Source organism: Dromiciops gliroides, chromosome 6, assembly GCF_019393635.1.
Source record: "Dromiciops gliroides isolate mDroGli1 chromosome 6, mDroGli1.pri, whole genome shotgun sequence".
Lineage (NCBI taxonomy): Eukaryota > Metazoa > Chordata > Mammalia > Microbiotheria > Microbiotheriidae > Dromiciops > Dromiciops gliroides.
This window is the reverse complement of record NC_057866.1, coordinates 187,726,169-187,744,457: the sequence shown is the minus strand read 5'-3', so window position 1 is coordinate 187,744,457 and position 18,289 is coordinate 187,726,169.

Sequence of the window (18,289 nt, the reverse complement as noted above, 5' to 3'; positions counted from 1 at the left end):
TGAATAAATATGGAACTGCAAAATGAGTCCAGTTTGGTGGAGCTTTTTCTAGTAGACCAATTATACAAATTGGATAGTGGTCCTGGGTACCAAATGAGAAAATGAAGGCTCAAAAAGCTTAAGGGGCTTTTCTGGTGGTTCTCACTACTAGAAAGTATTTGTCTTCATTCTTGGAATATCCATAAAGGACATTGTTGTATTCTATGATTGTCAGGAAGGAAAACATCCAGATACTTAATGGTTAGTACTGTAATGGCTTTATTGCAAAGTAGATCAGGAGGAATCCAACAAACCTATTAGCCAGGGAAGTCCTGTCATAATCTCATGTAATCCTCTTATAATAATTCGCAGAGTTGATTTGACTATTGGCTTTCCTGTTCAGCAGCCCTTCTTATCATAGTCACTGTGGACCTCCACTTCTGCACCCAGGAATAGATTGAATAGTATCATCAGGATGGAATGAAGACTATTGGCAGGTCATAGCCACCTCACTCTAAACAAACCATCTCTGGACAAAAATGTCAAGGTTTTGTCAATTTTATTTGGGGAAGACTGAAAATCCCAGAGAGTGGCTACATATCAAAGCCTCAAAATGGACTGGCTTCAAAAGAAAGAGAACTAAACCATGGAACAATCAGGAAATTTACTCTGTAATTGGGAACTCATAGGTCAACTGATTTCAAAATTTTTTATTATGAATTTAATAATCATCAATAAACACAGATATTTAAATCATGAAGAAGAGCAAAGCTAATATATTAAGAAAAACTTTTGTTTTATGTATATATGTATATTTATATACATATATATGTGTTAAAATTTTTAAAGAAAATGAAGAATGTAAAAACAATTTGCCCTGTTTGTGGTTCCCTTTGGATTTTTTTTGTTGTTGTTTTCTTCTCTGTATTTTAAATGTTTCATTGATGATCTTTTTTGACGTTTCTATCACTACCTATATCCCCAGCCCCAAATTTTCCAGAAGTTCTCCCTTAGAAAAGATAAATTTTGTCAAATAAAAGCAGTGAGAATAGCAATAACAAAATAAAAAGTATTTATTATACATTTTCTTTGTGTCATGTATACAATCCCTACTCTCAAGGAGCTCATGTTCTCATGGGAGAGCCAATATGCAAATGACTATGTGAGAGTAAGTACAGGCAAAGTCCACTGTAGAAGGTGGAATTTGACTGAGTCTTGAAGTTAGACAAGGAAACCAGGAGGTGGAGGTTAGGAGAACTCTTGGAGTACAGCTAGAGAAAAAGCAGTCTGAAGTTGTACTCTCACACTCAAGAAACAGCAACAAAACCAGTGTTACAAAATTGTAGAGTATGTAGAGAAGAGTAATATGTGAGGAGATTGGAAATGTTGGAAATAACATGTTGTACAGGACTTTATGATCCAAATGAGGAATTTTATATCTGTTCGTGAAGGTAATAGGGAGCCACAGAATTTTATTGAGTAGGGGTAGTGATGACATGGTCAAATCTGTATTTGAAGATTTTTTTTTTTTTGGTTGAGTGGAAGATGAAATGGAATAGGAAGTGACTTGAGGCAGGGAGCCCAATCAGAAAGTTAGGACAATAATCCAGAATGAGGTGATGAAGCATAGTTTTGGATTTATACATCATTATTCAATAAACTCTTGTAGACATTTGTTATCTCCAGGATCAAATATAAAATCCTCTCTTTGGATTTTAAGGTACTTTATAATGTGTTCCTTTCCTACATTTCCAGTCTTACTTTTTTATCCATTGTATATACTTAATAATAGAGGGACACTAGCCTTTTTGCTATTCCTCAAGCATTCTACCTCCTATCATTAGGATTTTTGCTCCTTGGAATTTCCCATGTCTGGAATTCTCTCCCTCTTCTTTTCTATGTCCTGTCTACTCTAAGATTCCAAATAAAATCCCATTTTATGCAAGAAACCTTGCCCTACCTTTTTAATATGAGTGCCTTCTTTCTAAGATTATCTCCAATTTATCCTCTATAAATGTTTATGTATAGTTATTTGCATGCTGTTTCCCCCACTAGACTGTGTGTGTGACTGTGTGTGTGTTGTTGACTTGAATGCACCAGAGAGGTTGCTTTGGAATGAAGAGAAGAGAATATATACCAGAGATATTGTGAAGGAAGAAATGACAGGATATATTGTCTATGTGGAAAAAGTTTGAATGAAGAATCAAGGATGATGCCAAAACTGTATGTCTGGCTTATTGGGAGGATAATGGTGTTCTTGACAATAATAGAGACATTCAGGATGGTTTTGGGGAAAATGTATTGAGTTCTGTTTTGGACATCTTGAGTGTAACATGTTTATAGGACATCTAGTTTGAGATCTCTAAGAGGCAGTTGTTCCTGTGAGACTGGAGGTAAGGAGAAAGATTAAGACTAGATAAATCATTTTCATAAAAATGATATTTGAATTCATTGGAGTTGATGAGATGATGAAGCAAGATACAATAGAAGAAGAGGGCTTAGAACAGACCCTTGAGGAACAGGTATGATTAAGGAGTATGCTAAAGATAGAAAGAGACTGAGATGGGGCAGTCAGAAAAGTAGAAGGAACCATCAGAGAATAGTGTCAAAACTCTACGGAGTAGAGATTATCCAGGAGAAGAGGTTGCTCAATAGTGTTAAAGTTTGGAGGTGATAATGAAGACGGAGGACTGAGAAAAGACCTTTGGATTTGGTAATTGGATCATTTACAGTATGCAACCCATTGCCTAGATTGGCCAATTTCTAGAGAAACGAAACCTAATGGGCAATAGAAACTAGAGGGATCTCACATGACAAATGTTGGGTAATAGCTACCATCTACCCAACCTTAACCTCAGTTAGAGTCATAGCTTACTAAACTATTAGAGCCAGAATTTGAACGAAAAGATTTCCTGACTTCTATACAGGACTAGTTCTCTTAATAAGCTAAAGGGAGTTTACACATCATTAAGTAGTGGAAAATGAGTGTCCCTAAGACATATCACATTGAAAGGGAGGGGTAGGGAAATGAAAGAATAAAGAATAAAAGGTGGGATGATACCAAAGAGAGATACCTGCATATGAGATTTTGGATGATGATTGGGGGAGTAGCTGTTGGGAGTGGTCTATGAGGATGATATTCGGATTTGGAGGTGTAGGAGAGAAGAATAGTGTTAATGAAAGCAGTTTAGGAAATAGCACAGGGCATAATAATAATAGTATTATTTAATGAATCTTGGGAAAATGTTTTCTTCATTTTTGCTTCCTCTTGCTCCACTCTGTTGCTCAGCTAAAATTAATTCCGACTAGCTGAGTCAAGATGGTGGAGGAAAGACAGTGACTCACCTGAGCTCTCCCACAAAGCCCTCCAAATACCTTCAAATAAAAACAAATTTAAAACAATTCCTGGAGCAGCAGAATCCACAAAAAGAACAGAGGGCAAACTTTTCCAGCCAAAGACAACTTAGCATGTCCACAGGAAATCTTGCACTGGGGTGAGAACAGAATGCAGTTCAGTGCAGGACATGTCAGCACAGACCCAGGCCCAGCAAACCAGGAGTAGTCAGGATGGGTCTGCTGTGCTGGGGTGGGAGTGGAACCCATCCCTTAGATTGTGCCAACACAGATCCAGCAGCAGGCAGGCTGCACCAGAAAAAGAGACCTCCAGAACCTCTGAATTGCCTGCAGTGCCAGCTTCTACTTGAACTAAGCTCATGGTCAGGTGAGAGGGCTGAGCAGTTGGCTTGGGGAGATGACAGGGGTCTCTGCTGGTGCTGAGGCAAAGCTGAGTTGTTTTACCACTTCTGGGAACCAGGAAGCAACCTTGAGTGGTGGTGGCCCAGGTGGGAGAGGGGCATAGGCTTGATGGAGCTATCAACCTAGTAAAACAAAAATTTTGTTTTCTGGTTGAAGAGCAAGTAGGACTGGGGTTATTTACAAAACAGAGCACAGGCCAGGTGAGGGAAGAATCTGCCACTCCTTAAAATGGAACACCCTGAATCTTGGGACTGGAAGCAGTGCCCCACTTTAAGAAGGAGGTAACAGTCAAGAAATAGGCAGACAAGAGGAGCAGACAGAGAAAGATGCAGACCATAGAAAGTTTCTTCAGTGAGTGACAAGGAAGATCGAGATGCACACTCAGAAGAGGAAAGCAACATCAGGGTTCCTACATCCAGGCTTCCAAGAAAAATATGAATTGGTCTCAGGCCATAGAGGCACTCAGAAAGGACTTTGAAGATAAAGTAAAAGAGGCAGAGGAAAAAATAGAAAGAAATGAAAGTGATGCAGGAACATCATGAGAAAAAAGTCAACAGCTTGAAAAGCCAAATGGAAAAGCTCTCTGAAGAAAATAATTGCCTAAGAATTAAGATTGAACAAATGGAAACTAATGACTTTTTGAAAAACCAAGACATGGGGCAGCTAGGTGGCACAGTGGATAGAGCACCAGCTGTGGAGCCAGGAGGATCTGAGTTCAAATCCAGCCTCACACACTTAACACTTACTAGCTGTGTGACCCTGGGCAAGTCACTTAACCCCAATTGCCTCGCCAAAAAAAAAATAAATAAAAAAGAAAAACCAAGACACAATAAAGCAAACCCACATGAAAAAAACAAACAAACAAACAATAGAGGGCAATGTGAAATATCTTCTTGGAAAAACAGCTGACTTGGAAAATAGATCCAGGAGAGATACTTGGAAAATTATTGGACTACCTGAAAACCATGATCAAAACAAGGCTTAAACATCATCTTCCAAGAGGTTGTCAGGGAAAATTTCCCTGATATTCTAGAAATAGAAATTGAAAGTTAGAAGTTGAAAGAATCCACTGATCACCTCCTGAAAGGGATCCCAAGGGGGCGGAGCCAAGATAGTGGAGAGGAAGCAGCAAGCTGCCTGAGTTCTCCTTCTGTTCCCTCAAAAAGAACATTAAATCAAGCCTCTGGATGGATTCTGAAACTGCAGAACCTGCAAAGAGACAGAGAGACACAGTCTTACAACCAGAGATAATTTAAAAGACTTCAGGAAAAGGTCGGTCTGGCTCGGGCAAAAGGGAGGCCCAGTGCAGGGCAGCAGCCCAGTGCCGAGGGGGTCGGGGCAAGTCAGCAGGAGCTGCGGGCCACAGCCAAACAACTGAGGCCCCTGGAACCTGGCTCAAAAATCTGGTGGCCAAGAAGGACAGTGGAAAAACCTACCTGCACCAGCCAGGAGGGTGGGCTGTAGGGCCATGAATGGGACAGGCGGGATCAGGCGCCTGGCAGAGTGCACCCACACAGGAAGTACAGGGGGTCGAACTGCACATACTATAAAGGCCTCAGAGTAAAAAGCCAGTCACATAGCACCTATACCTCTGCACAAGAAGCCCAAAACAGGGACCCTGGAACCCACAGAGCAGACCTCAACTTTAAAAATAAATAAACAAGCTGCAATAATGAGTAAGAAGCAAAAAAGAGCCCTCTCCATTGAGAGCTTCTGTATCAGTAGGGAAGAAGCCAACACAAACTCAGATGAGGACAATAGCCTCAAATTGCCTACCTCTGAAGCCTCATGAGGGAAGGGGAATTGGTCTCAAGAACAAAAAACCTTCCTGGAAGAGCTCAAAAAGGATTTTAAAAATCAATTGTGAGAGGTAGAAGAAAAAATGGGGAGAGAAATGAAAGCAAAACAAGAAAACTATGAAAAAAGAATCAGCAGCTTGGAAAAGGAAGCACATAATTGAAGAAAACAAAGCCCTAAAAAATTCATTTGGCCAAATGGAAAAAAAGGTACATAATCTCACTGAAGAAAACAATATCTTAAAAAATTCATCTGGCCAAATAGAAAAAAAGGTGCATGATCTCATTAAAGAAAACACTGCCTTAAAAAATTCACTTGGCCAAATGGAAAAACAGGTGCATAATCTCACTGAAGAAAACAATGCCTTAAAAATTAAAATGGGACAGTTGGAAGATAAGAAATCCATGAGACACCAGGAATCAGTCAAGCAGAATCAAAAGAATGAAAAATAGAAGAAAATGTGAAATACCTCATTGGAAAGACAACTGATCTGGAAAACAGATCCAGGAGAGACAATTTGAGAATCATTGGACTGCCTGAAAGCCATGACCAGAAAAAGAATCTAGACACCATATTCCAGGAAATTATTAAGGAGAACTGCCCTGATATCATAGAATCAGAGGATAAAATCATCATTGAAAGAATCCACTGATCACCTCCTGAAAGAGACCCCAAAAGGAAAACTCCAAGGAATATTGTAGCCAAATTCCAGAATTATCAGGTGAAGGAGAAAATACTCCAAGCAGCCAGAAAGAAGCAATTTAAATATCATGGAGCCACAGTCAGGATTGCTCAGGACCTGGCAGCTTCAACATTAAAGGACCGCAAGGCTTGGAATATGATATTCCAGAAGGCAAAGGAGTTTGGATTGCAGCCAAGAATCTATTACCCAGCAAAAATGTGCATTTTTTTTCAGGGGAAAAGATGTACATTTAATGACATTGGGGACTTTCAATCTTTCCTGGTGAAAAGACCAGAACCGAATAGAAAATTTGATCTCAACATACAAGACTCAAGAGAAGTTTAAAAAGATAAACAGAGGGGGAAAAAAAAGGTTACCCTATTAGGTTAAACTGTTTATATCTCTACACAGGAAGATAATACTCATAACTCTTAAGAACTGTAAATGTATTTGGGCAGAGAGAAGGAGTTTACACAGAGGGTAGAAATATCAATTTTCTTTGATGTGATGATACAAAAAAAAATTAAGGGGTTAAAAAGGGAGTCTATGGGGAGGAGAGGAAAGGGGAGGTGGAATGGGATGAATTATATCATATGAAGAGGTGAAAAAAAAACCTATTACGATAGAGGGAAAGAAAGGAGGGGGGAACATTGTTTCAACCCTACTCTCATTAGATTTGATTCAAAGAGGGAATAACATATACGTTCATTGGGATAAAGAAACTTATCTCATTCTTTAGGGAAGCAAAAGGGGAAGGGAAAGGGGGGGACTGATAGAAGGGAGGACGAAAGCAAGGGAGAAAAGGGTAAAGAAAAGAGGGGGGTGATAAAAAGGGAGGGCAGATTGGGGGAGGCAGGGGTAAGAAGTAAAACATTGGTGAGGATGAATAGGATGAAAGAAGGGGGGGAAAGTACAAAAGGGGTAAATAGAATGAAGGGGAATAGACAGTCAGTAATAATAACTGTGAATGTGAATGGGATGAACTCTGGTATGAAACAGAAGCGAATTGCAGAGTGGATTAAAAACCAGAACCCTACAATATGCTGTTTACAAGAAACACATTTGAAGCAGAGAGATACACACAGAGTAAAGGTAAAAGGCTGGAGCAGAATATATTATGCTTCAGCTAAAGTAAAAAAGCAGGGGTAGCAATCCTTATCTCAGACAAAGTGCAGGCAAAAATAGATCTCATTAAAAGAGATAAGGAAGGAAATTATATCTTGCTTAAAGGTACTATAGATAATGAAGTAATATCAATATTAAATATGTATGCACCAAATGGTATAGCATCCAAGTTCTTAGAGGAGAAGTTAAATGAGTTACAAGAGGAATTAGACTGTAATACTATACTAGTGGGGGACCTGAATCTCCCCCTCTCAGAATTAGATAAATCTAGCCAAAAAATAAATAAGAAAGAAGTGAAAGAGGTGAATAGATTACTAGAAAAGTTAGACATGATAGATGTCTGGAGAAAATTGAATGGGGATGGAAAGGAATATACCTTTTCTCAGCAGTACATGGCACATTTTCAAAAATTGACCATGTATTAGGGCACAAAAACATCATAGTCAAATGTAGAAAGGCAGAAATAGTAAAGGCATCCTTCTCAGATCATGATGGAATAAAAATTACATGTATGAAAGAGCCAGGGAAAAGTAGAATGAAAATCAATTGGAAACTAAATAATATCATTCTAAAGAATGAATGGGCCAAACAACAAATCATAGAAACAATTAGCAACTATATCCAAGAAAATGACAATAATGAGACAACATGCCAAAATCTATGGGATGCAGTCAAAGCAGTGCTTAGGGGAGAAATTATAGCTCTAAATGCTTACATGAATAAAAAAGAGAAAGAGGAGATTAATGAATGGGGCATGCAACTTAAAAATCTAGAAAAAGAACAAATTAGAAATCCCCAATTAGACACTAAATTAGAGATCCTGAAAATTAAAGGAGAAATTAATAAGATTGAAAGCAAAACAACTATAGAATTAATCAATAAAACTAAGAGCTGGTTTTATGAAAAAACCAATAAAATACATAAAATATTGGTTAATTTGATTAAAAAAAAGAAAGAAGAAAACCAAATTACCAGTATCAAAAATGAAAAGGGTGATGTTACCACCAATGAAGTGGAAATTAAATCAATAATTAGGAATTATTTTGCCCAACTGTATGCCAATAAATTTGACAATCTAAATGAAATGGATGAATATTTACAAAAATACAAACTTCCCAGGTTAACTGAAGAGGAAATAAAATCCTTACATAAACCCATATTAGAAAAAGAAATTGAACAAGGCATTAATGAACTCCCTAAGAAAAAATCCCCAAGGCCAGATGGGTTTATGGGTGAATTTTACCAAACATTTAAAGAATAATTAATTCCAATATTATACAAATTATTTGGAAAAATAGGTGAAGAAGGAGTTCTACCAAATTCATTTTATGACACAAATATGGTGGTGATACCAAAACCAGGCAAAGCAAAAACAGAGAAAGAAAATTATAGACCAATTTCCCTAATGAATATTGATGCTAAAATCTTAAATAAGATATTAGCAAGGAGATTACAGCAAGTGATCACCAGGATAATACACTATGACCAGATGGGATTTATACCAGGAATGCAGGGCTGGTTCAACATTAGGAAAACTATTAATATAATCCACCACATCAATAAGAAAACCAACCAAAATCATATGATTATCTCAATAGATGCAGAGAAAGCTTTTGACAAAATACAGCACCCATTCCCAATAAAAACACTAGAGAGTTTAGGAATAGGTGGAGCCTTTCTTAAAATAATAAACAGTATCTACCTAAAGCCATCAGCAAGTATTATATGCAATGGAGATAAATTAGAGGCCTTCCCAATAAGATCAGGGGTGAAACAGGGATGTCCATTATCACCCCTATTATTTAATATTGTACTAGAAATGTTAGCTTTAACAATCAGGGAAGAAAAAGGAATTAAAGGAATTAGAATAGGCAAGGAGGAAACAAAACTGTCACTCTTTGCAGATGATATGATGGTATACTTAAAGAATCCTAGAGAATCAACTCAAAAATTACTTGAAACAATTAACAACTTTAGCAAAGTAGCAGGATATAAAATAAGTCCACAGAAATCATCAGCATTTCTATACATGACCAACAAAGTCCAGCAGCAAGAGGTAGAAAGAGAAATTCCATTTAAAGTAATGGTAGATAATATAAAATACTTGGGAGTCTACTTGCCAAGACAAATCCAGGAACTCTATGAACACAACTACCAAACACTATTCACACAAATCAAATCAGATCTAAATGTAACGATTGGAATGACGCCACCTGCTGGATACTTACTGTAGAAGAGTTCTGCCCATGAAGCGAAGGTCTTTGAGGGCAAGACCAGGAGTCTTTTCTTTGGCGGGAGGAAGTGACGCGGACTAGTGGGAGGAGGAAGGAAGAGACTGGCGCTGACTCTGGGGCTCTTTCCTTTGGACGCTGGCGGAGAAGGGAGCTAGAAATGTGCTCTCCCTTTAATAGATAGGAATCTAGGCCTTTCTCTCTCTCTTTACCAAATTCTTATTCTCCTTAATAAATGCTTAAAAATCTAACTCTTGCTAAAGCTTATAATTTATTGGCGACCACTCATTAGATATTTTAGACAGACTAGCTAGAATTTTAGCCCTTAACATAAATAATTGGAAAGATATCAATTGCTCCTGGATAGGCAGAGCTAATATAGTAAAAATGACAATACTGCCTAAATTAATTTACTTATACAGTGCCATACCAATCAGACTACCTAAAAATTATTTTATAGAGCTAGAAAAAATAATAACCAAATTCATCTGGAAAAACTAAAAATCAAGAATATCGAGGGAAATTATGAAAAAAAATTCACAGGAAGGTGGGTTAGCGGTACCAAACCTGGAGCTTTACTGTAAAGTGGCAGTCATCAAAACTATCTGGTACTGGCTAAAAAATAGAGTGGTAGATCAATGGAATAGGCTAGGCACAGGAAATGCAGTAGTAAATGACACTAGTAATGTAGTGTTTGATAAACCCAAAGACTCCAGCTTCTGGGACAGGAACTCAGTATTTGACAAAAACTGCAGGGAAAACTGGAAGATAATATGGCAGAAATTAGGCACAGACCAACATCTTACACCTTATACTAAAATAAGGTCAAAATGGATACACGATTTAGACATAAGAGGTGATACCATAGGTAAATTAGGAGAGAAAGGAATAGTCTACCTATCAGATCTTTGGAAAGGAAAACAGTGTATGACCAAACAAGAGATAGAGTATATTATAAAATGCAAAATGGATGATTTTGATTACATTAAATTAAAAAAATTTTTGTACAAACAGAAGCAATGCTTCCAAAATTAGAAGGGAGGCAGAAAGCTGGGAAACAATTTTTGTCGACAGTACTTCTGATAAAGGTCTCATCTCTAAAATATATAGGGAACTAAATCAAATTTATAAGAATCCAAGTCATTCCCCAATTGAGAAATGGTCAAAGGATATGAACAGGCAGTTTTCTGATGAAGAAACCAAAGCTATCTATTCCCATATGAAAAAATGCTCTAAATCTCTAATGATTAGAGAGATGCAAATTAAAACAACTCTGAGGTACCACCTGACACCTATCAGATTGGCTAAAATGACAAAAAAGGAAAATAATAAATGTTGGAGAAGCTGTGGGAAAATAGGAACACTAATGCATTGTTGGTGGAGCTCTGAACTGATCCAACCATTCTGGAGAGCAATTTGGAATTATGCCCAAGGGGCGATAAAGCTGTGCATACCCTTTGACCCAGCAATATCACTTTTGGGTCTTTTTCCCAAAGAGATCATGGAAAGGGGAGAGGGACCCACATGTACAAAGATATTTATAGCTCCTCTTTATGTGGTGTCAAGGAATTGGAAGTTGAGGGGCTGCCCATCAATTGGGGAATGGCTGGACAAGTTGTGGTATATGAATACAATGGAATACTATTGTGCTATAAGAAATGATGAGCAGGAGGAGTTCAGAGAAACCTGGAGGGTCTTGCGGGAGCTGATAATGAGTGAGATGAGCAGAACCAGAAGAACATTGTACACAGTATCATCAACATTGAGTGTTGATCTACTGTGATGGACTACATTCTTCTCACCAATGCAATGGTACAGAAGAGTTCCAGGGAACTCATGATAGAAGAGGATCTCCAAATCCAAGAAAAAAAAAAAAGAACTGTGGAGTATAGATGCTGAATGAACCATACTATTTCTTTTGTTTTTGGTGCTGTTGTTTTTTCTATTTTGAGGTTTTTCATCATTGCTCTGATTTTTCTCTTATAGTATGACTAATGCAGAAATAGGATTAATGTTATTATGTGTGTATACATATATATATATAACCTATATTAGATTACCTGCTGTCTAGGGGAGGGGGGAGGGAGAAACATCTGAAACTGGAAAGCCTGTATAAACAAAAATTGAGAACTATCTTTACATGTAACAGGAAAAAAATAAAATACTTTATTAATTAAAAAAAAAAAAAGAAAGAGATCCCAAAAGGAAAACTTTCAGGAATATTATAGCCAAATTCCATAAGCTGATGCAATGTGAAATGTACTGTACACAAAATAACAGCAATACTGTATGATGATCTGCTGTGAATGACTTTGTTATTTTCTGCAATGCAATGATCTAAGACAACTCTGAAGGTCTTATGAAACATGCAATCCATCCACAGAGAGAGAACTGATGGTTTCTGAATACAGATTGAAGCATATTTTTTGTTAGTTCCTTTATCTGAAGTTTTGTTTTTGTCTGTTTTCTTTCACAACCTGGCTAATGTGGAAATGTTTTACATGACTGCTCATGTATAGCTTATATTGATTTGCTTGAGTTCTTGGTGTGGTGGGGAAGGAGGAAGAAAATTTGGAATGCAAAGTTTTTCAAAAATTTGATGTCAAAATTTGCATTTACATGCAATTTGGAAAATAAAATTCTAAAATAAAAATAGAAAAAAAAAAGAAAATAATCCTTAAAAATCAGAATTGAGCAAATGGAAGCTAATGATTTTATGAGAAATCAAGAAACAATAAAAAAAACCCAAAAGAATGAAAAAATAGAAAACAATATGGAATATCTCATTGGAAAAACAACTTACCCGGAAAATAGATAATTTGAAAATTTTTGGACTATGTGAAAGCCTTGATAAGAAAAAAACCCTAAACATTATCTTCCCAAAAACTATCAGGGAAAACTTCCCTGATCTTCTAGAACCAGAGGGTAAAATAGAAATCAAAACAATCTACCAATTACCTCTTGAAAGAGATGCCAAAATGAAAACTTCCAGGAATATTATAGACAAATTCCAGAGCTCCCAGGTAAAGGAGAAAATATTTCAAGCAGCCATAAAGAAACAATGAAAGTATTGTGGAGTCACAGTCAAGATAACACAATATTTAGGAGCTTCTACATTAAAGGATTGGAGGGCTTGGAATATAATATTCCTGAGGACAAATCAACTGGGATTACAACCAAAAATCACCCACCCAGCAACCTGAGTATAATTCTTTGTGGGGGGTGGGAATGAATGTTCAATGAAAGAGAACTTTCAGGAATTCTTGATGAAAATACCTGAGCTGAATAGGAAATTTGACTTTCAAATATAAGACTCAAGAGAAGCATAAACAGGTAAACAGGAAAAAGAAATCATAAGGTATGGTTAAAGGTTAAACTTTATATTCCTATACATGAAGATAATACTTGTAACTCATAAGAACTTTCTCATTATTAGGGCAACTGAATAGAGTATATTTAGACAGAGGGCACAGGTGTGAGTTGAATATGAAGGGATGATATCTTTCAAAAATAAAATTAAGGGGTGAGAGGAATGCAATGGGAGAAAGGAAAAGGGATAGGTGGAATGGATAAATTATCTCTATTTACCCTGTATGAAAGTAGGAAGGTAATGGGATAAAGTGGGGTGATAGAAGGGAGAGCAGATTGGGGGCCAGTCAGAAGCAAAACACTTTTGGGGAGGAATAGGGTGAAAGGAGATAGAGAATAGAATAAATTATATGGGGAAGGAAGAGGATGGAGAAATATACAGTTAGCAATAGTAACTGAAAAATTAAAAAAAATTTAAGCAAGTTTGTCTGATAAAGGCTTCATTTCTCAAATATATAGAGAACTGAGTCAATTTTTTTTAAAGATAAGAGCCATTTTCCAATTCATAAATGATCAACAGATATGAACAGTTTTCACATGAAATAATCAAAGCAATCCATAGCCACATGAAAAAAAATGCTCTACCTTATTATTGATTAGAAAGATGCAAGTCAAAACAATACTGGGGTGCCACCTCATATCTATTGGATTAGATAATAGGACAGCAGAGTAAAATGATAAATGTTGTAGGGGATATAGGGAAAATGAATAATTAATGCAGTTGGTGGAGTTGTAAACCGATTCAACCATTCTTTAGAACATTTTGGAACTATGACCAAAAGATTATAAAACCATGCATATTCTTTGCCTTACTCATACCACTACTATGTTGGTATCCAAAATGAGATAAAAAACAAAAATATTTATAGCTGCTCTTTTCTGGTGACAAAGAATTCCAAATTGATGGGCATCCCCATCAATTGGGGAATGGCTGAACAAATTGTGGTATGTGATTATGATGGAACACTATTGTACTATAAGAAATGATAAGCTGGATGTTCTTAGAAAAACCTGGAAAGACTTACATGAGCTGATGCAATGTGAAATGTACTGTGTACAAAGTAACAACAATATTGTAAGATTAATTATCTAGGAATGACTTGGCTATTCTCAGCAATACAATGATCCAAGACAACTCTAAAGGATTTAGGATGAAAAATGCTATCAATCCCCAGAGAAAGAATTGATGATGTCTGAATACAGATTGAAGTGTACTTTTTTCCACTTTATTTTTCTTGATGTTTTTTGGTCTGCTTCCCCGCCCCCCCCAATCTAATATGGAAATGTTTTTAATTTCTACACATGTATAACTTATTTTGAATTGCTTGCCTTCTTAAAGGGTGCATGGAGAGGGAAGAAGGAAGAGAATTTGGAACACAGTTTTAAAAAAGGATGTTAAAATTGTTTTTACACATAATTGGGGAAAATAAAATTCTAAATAAATAAACAAACAAAAATTAATTCTTACTAATTCTATCTAGGATCACCTTCCTTCCTGTTCAGGAGGTCTTATTTGTCCTTATCTACATCTATGTGTACCCTGCTTTTGCTTCCTTTCCCTCCCTAGCCAAATAACAACCCTTTTTTCTGTCTCTTTGTCTCTGTCTGTCTCTCAGTTTCTCTCTCTCTCCATTTCCGTCTCTCTCTGGTTATTTCAACTTGGTTTCTGGACTCCCTATTCCATAGTTTTGAACTAAGTATTTGCCTACATAACATTTACAAAATTATATTGCACCTGAGCAACAAAGAAAGGCTGGTTTGATGGAAGAATGTTTCAATGTAATGGGCATAGCACTAAGAGGATAAGTTTGGCTTTATCTTATCCATTTACATTCTTTCCTTGTGTGTTGTTGACTCACATGATCTGTGAATACCTAGTTTTTTTCCCTGTCACCTACAAACACACCCAAGTCTCCTCCACCCTTACAAAACATTTTCACAATGGCTATCATTCTAAAGCTTTCTTCCCCTTCTCAGCTAATCCCCTTGGAAAAGTCTTCCATAATCAGTGGCTTTATTTTTATTTTATTTTTTTTTTGTGGGGCAATGAGGGTTAAGTGACTTGACCAGGGTGACACAGATAATAAGTTTGAAGTGTCTGAGGCCAGATTTGAACTCAGCTCCTTCTAAATGCAGAGCTGGTGCTTTATCTACTGTACCACCTAGCTGTCCCAGTGCCTTTATTTTTTAGACTGTTATCTATCTTCTGACTTGTAGTTCAATCCAAACTTCTTTCTCCAAAGTTGCCAAATCTAATGGCCTCTTTTCAATCCTCATCTTTCCTGACCTATTTGCAGCACTTGACTAAGCCCTTTCTCCTTTTGGATACCCTCTTCCCTTGAGGTTTTCATGACTGCTCTCTCTGGGTTCTCTTTTTACCTGCCTAACTACTCCCTTTCAGTCTTTCTCTATAGATCCCCACCACTTCTTTCCCCATGATATAACCTTTCCCATCTTTATAGATTCCATTACTTTTCATATACTTTAAGACCCAGCCTTACTGGTTTACTGGCTAGTCCTTTATAGAACACTTTATTTCCCTTCTTTGTGCCTTTGCACTGGTTTCTCTTGTTAATATGAATATATGGATCACCTAGATTTGATGGAGGTACCTTATTATCCAAGGGGAGTTTTATGGAACCCTGGATTAATAGGATTAATAGGAGCAAAATGTCCTTCAACTGAACTCCAAACCTGAACCCAGATAGCTAGCAGATAAAAGACCCTAACTAGTGAATTCTTTTCCCTCAGGATAGTAAGTCCCTATCTTATGGTAACATCTGGGCATCCTCATCCTTGACAAACCCTTTCTTGGAATCCTGTAGTCTTATCATGATGCTTCTGTATTTTCTCTATACTTGTTATAACTGAAATTGTTAAACTACCTTTTGCTTCTGGGTTGATTTCTGTATCATACTATTGAAACTGACAATGCCCTGTAATCAGTAGACTAAAACCTTATATACCCACAGAAATGGGGAGTCCTCGGAGCTTCTCTCTTAGGAGGGAAGTCTCCACATGTTCATGTGTTTTGTTATTTTTCTTCTTGGGACAATAAAATATTAAATTTATATTATGTTTTTCTGTCTGATCTGTTTTCATAGGAAGAGAGAGATGTTTTTTTCTGTCTGTCTCTGATTTGTTTTCAACAAACATTTATTTAATTTTCCATTCACATGTAAAGGTAGTTTTCAACATTCATTTTCATAAGATTTAGAGTTCTAAATTTTTCTCCCTCCCTCCCTTTCCTCCCCCCTCCACAAGATCACAATCAGGTTATATATGTACAATCCACAAGTGTTCTTTTTATCAGTTCTTTCTATAGGGGTGCATAGTAAGCTTCCTCATTAGTTCCTTGGGATTGTCTTGGATCATTGCACTGTTGAGAGTAGTTAGGTCATTCACAATTACTCATTGAACAATACTGCTGTCACTATGCACAATGTCCTCTCAGCTCTGCTCACTTCACTATACATCGATGTTCATTAGTCTTTCAAGGTTTTTCGGGGATCATCCTGTTTGTCATTTCCTATAGCACAAGTCCATTCCACTACAATCATATAACACAGCTTTTTCCATCATTACTCAATTGATGGACATTCCCTTGATTCTCAATTCTCCACCAAGAGTTGCTATAAATATTTTTTGTACAATTTCCCCCCTTTTCTCTTTTTCATGATTACTATTGTTAACTGTTTTCCTTCCATCCTATTCCCTTCCCCATGATATTTATTCTATTATCCATCTTCTTTCATCCTATCACTCTTCAAAAGGGATTTGCTTCTGTCTGTTCCCTCCCCCACTCTGCCCTTCCTTCTTTTGCCCCTCTTTATCCCTTTCCCCTCCTATTTTCCTGCAGGGTTATAGAGATTACTCTATCCAATTGAATGTGTACATTATTCCCTCCTGGAGCCAATTCTAATGAGATTGAGGTCTTTGTGCCAATTTTGATGAGTGTTAGGCTCATTTACTGCCCAGATTAAAAGTTAAATCAGGAAAAATAATTTATGTGTGTCTGTGTATCTGATATGATATCTTGTCTCTGTGTAAATGTGTGAGATTGTCTCATGTGTTCAAGTCTTTTTTGAAAATGTAAATTTTTCAACTAAAAAGAAAGGAAAGCAAGAAAAAGAAAAGGACAATTTCAGTGACTATAGAAAGGTAGTTTTGCTATTGTTTTAAAAGCTGAAAGGTTCACCAACAAAGGAAGAGTTTGTGTCAGTAAGAGAAAAATCATCAAAAAGGTCAGTGAATTTGATTGGGCCATCTAGTGAAGAAATTTGGGCTTCATACAAACTAAGATCAAGTAAAATCTATTATATACTGCCATTTAAAAATATATATGTTTTGTATTGGAATAGAAAAAATATGCAGGAAAAATATGAAATGCTTAGGATAAATGGTTCTGGGGTAAATTATTAAAAGCTAGAAAAAAAAATCAGTCTCCAACCACTGGGAAATACTGTCTTAAGCCTGTCTTTCAAACTCTGTCTTCAGTTTCCAACTAGTAAGGTAGATAACCATCTACTTAATCGCATCTAGTCATCTTTTAGGATAAATCTCTAGAAAGACATGAAATCTAATGTTATATGAGTATTGGATATGGTTTAAAAATATATTGATTATTGGTTAATGTGCTTATCATATGATTAAAAAAATTTCTTGGTGCTATCCAAATTGATGGGCCACACCCTGTCGGCAGTGTTCAGCCAAAATTCTTTATCTATAGGCCACAAAAAACCTTGGGACAGAAAAATTGGCTGTAAGGAAAGGAAAAAGCCAGCACACTTTAACTTGTTATCTGATAAGTCTCAAATGTAGCTGCTGAGGTCTTAGCTCCTTAGAAAAAGGAGGCAGCTAGGTGGAGTAGTGGATAAAGCACCAGCCCTGGATTCAAGAGTAGCCGAGCTCAAATCTGGCCTCAGACACTTGACACTTAACTAGCTGTATGACCCTGGGCAAGTCACTTAACCCTCATTGCCTTGGAAAAAAAAAAACAAAGAAAAAGGAGGGAACAAATTTTTACATAGCAGGGGAATCAATCGCCACTATGTATTTTTCACAAAGGTATTATATGAATTTTATACATTCAGAGTACTAGGCCATAGAATGAAAATATAACCATTAGTTATTAACGTGGTAAAATAGGATTTAACTATAAAAGATTTTTGCATTAAGAAACCTACTAGGGGCAGCTAGGTGGCACAGTGGATAAAGCACTAGCCCTGGAGTCAGGAGTACCTGAGTTCAAATTCGGCCTCAGACACTTAACACTTACTAGCTGTGTGACCCTGGGCAAGTCACTTAACCCCAATTGCCTTACTTAAAAAAAAAAAAAGAAACCTACTAG